The sequence below is a fragment of the Carettochelys insculpta genome, chromosome 1 (assembly GCF_033958435.1).
Source record: "Carettochelys insculpta isolate YL-2023 chromosome 1, ASM3395843v1, whole genome shotgun sequence".
In the NCBI taxonomy this organism is placed as follows: domain Eukaryota; kingdom Metazoa; phylum Chordata; order Testudines; family Carettochelyidae; genus Carettochelys; species Carettochelys insculpta.
The window spans coordinates 27914288-27917119 of record NC_134137.1 but is presented as its reverse complement, the minus strand read 5'-3'; positions in this window follow the sequence as shown (position 1 = coordinate 27917119).

Here is a 2832-nt window from a genome sequence, read left to right as displayed (position 1 = left end):
TAACAGTCAAAGTAATTGCTAACAATATGCAACATGTTTCACTTGTTATCATACAACAAGCTGGGGTTCCCATTAAGGTACCCAATTAATGTCTTCCATGCCAGTGGAATGACATGGGACTTCATTTTTTATGTACCGGGGAAAGAATTTCTCTCTCTCTTTTTTTTTTAACACCAGGCACCTAAAATGTTTCTAAATTAAGTTGTATTGAATCAGTGCTCTTTCCACAGAGGAAAAAATATAAAAGCCCTCATCTCTGCAGGTATTAAGCAATCTCTTTCTTTCTTGACCTTTCCCTTGCAAGAAGTAATAATAACTTTTTTGCTCCTATAAATGGTAATCTAATGCACTCTGCATCCCATAAAAATAATAGGGGCACAGTTCAATATGCCTATGCAGCTTTGCAAGCAGTGGCAAGGGAGAGGTTGCCCCCGGTTTAGAAAGTGTCTAGGTTGAGTCATCGCTCATGCTGAATCTCTTGTATATTCTGATTTTATACCTCAGTATTAACAACCTGCTTTCTTATGAGGAGAGAATGAAGAATTAGGGTAAGTGTATACTAGGGAAATAAATCAATTTCAGATATGCAGTTCTAGCTAAAGCACTCTCATAGCTAGAATTGGCGAATTAGAATTGACTTACTTCCCCCAGGTCCAAGCCTCTATAGTCCTGCATCAACATCCCTTATTCCAGGCAACAGCATGGAATACAGGTGTCGACAGCTGAGCCCAGAGAGGTCAATTTTGCTGTGTCCTCACCAGATGCACAAAATCAAACTCTGGCAGATCGACTATCAGTGCATCTATCTTCCGGGAAATATAGAAAAGCCCATAGTAAATACTTGGAATAAGTGGTTGGCGATGGTTCCATCTAGGCCAGGGATGGCCAACATGGTACCCACAGACTGAAGGCATTTCTTCTTGCCTGTGAATCTGGTAGTGGTGCAATTTTATTCAAGACAGCCAAAGTGATAGCCGGCTGTGGGATGCAGGGTCAGCAACCTGTGGGTCCAGTGCCACATGTGGCTCTTAAAGGAGCAGTTTGTGGCTCCGGATGCTGACACTGTTGACTCCTTCTCCGTCTCCCTGACCTGACATGCTGAAACAATGAATCTCAATTTAATTGATTTAATAGCGGGTATTGTGGAAGGAGGGGTGCGGCCTTTAAAACAATTAAATTGAGTTCCATTATTTTAGTGGGGCAGGGCAGGGATCTGCCTTTGCTGCAGGAGGTGGAAGGGAGTAGGAAAGCTGGGGGGAACTCTGCAGTCAGGCTGAGGAGGAGGTAGCTGAGTGCACCATGAAGGAACAGTGGTGGAAGAGCAGCAGTAGTGTGTGGAACTCATCTTCTGAGGTAGATTAATCTTGGGTTTTGGGCTGAGAGAGCTTAAGCATGGGTATGGGGTGGGGCAGTCTGGGGCTAACAGGGGTTAAGCCTGGGGGTGGGGGAGTAGTTTGGGGCTCAAAGGGCTTAAACCCGGGCATGTGTGGTCAGGGGACAGGTTCGGGGCTGTTTTTGTGTTCAGCCCCCGGAACATGTAGAAAATTGCCACATGACCCCTGATGAAAAAAATTTTGGCCACCTCTGGTCTCAACATGGCCCTGAGAGGAAAAAAAAAAGCTCCACTACATGTGGCTGAAGATTGGGGCCTTGAGTCCCACCACCTGAGACTGAAGCTGAAGCCTGAGCAATGGTAGAAGGCAGAACAGCAAAATATAGGCAATGGTTTTCAGGAAGGCAGATTTTGGTAAACTTAGAGAGCTGGTAGGTAGTGTTAGGGTAAATATGTTCAATATGGAATTTTAAAAAGGCTGCCAGTAAGGACTCCATTTTGTTTAAGATGACTCAGCAATTTACCTCAGACGAAAAGGCGGGATAAAAAGCGGGAAAACCAGGGTCAGGTGACCTAGGGTGCCCCTGGTAACCATTGGTTATATAAGGAATTAGCGCCATCCATCTTGGTCTCTCACTCTCCTCTGACACGTTGTGTTTGGATTGTTGTGATATCAGAGGACAGTGAGATTCAAGACTAAATATACACATGCTCTGTACTTGACATTGAGGGGTGTATATTGGTCCATTCTTTGAATAAGTTCAGTTTTGTTATACAAGAAGTCATAGACTTACCTGAACACAGGAATCTTTTCTTATAGGCATACACCATGCAGGACAATGTGTCAAATATTGAAGAACTGAAGAAAGAAGAGAAGAAGACAGAAGAAAGAAGAAAGGAGAAGGAAGACATTGCACGCTCATCCATGGATCAGGCTGGCATCCCACTTAAAACCTACCTGATCTGAATCGTGGTATGAGAAACTTTGGGTGGGGTCAGTCTGTGTAAATTCTTGAATATAGAAATATGTTTATTTCATTATTTTTTGACAACCAGATTGATAGTTAAGCTTACAATATTGTTATGTTAGTGAGGTTAACTGAATTAAATAGTTTTATACTTGTACCTTACCCAGTGTTCAGTAAGCGTTGATAGATGCTCCAGGGGTTTGAGTTTTAAAATCAATTCATTATCAGTTCACTGTTTCCTGCAAACAGTAGGACCCCATGGGAAGCAAGACTAAGAGGCAAAACCACTGAAGAGAGCTGGCATTTTTTAAAGGGACCTTATTAAGGGCCCAAAAGCAAGTTATTCTGTTGTGTAGGAATGATAGAAAGTAAGGCAAAACACTGCCTTGGTTTAACCAGGAGATCTTGCATGATTTTCAAAGCAAAAAGGGGTCATATAAAAAGTAGAAACTAGGACAAATTAGAAAACATGAATATAAGCAAATGATACAGGTAAGCAGCGGCAAGATTAGAAATGCAAAGGCACAAAAT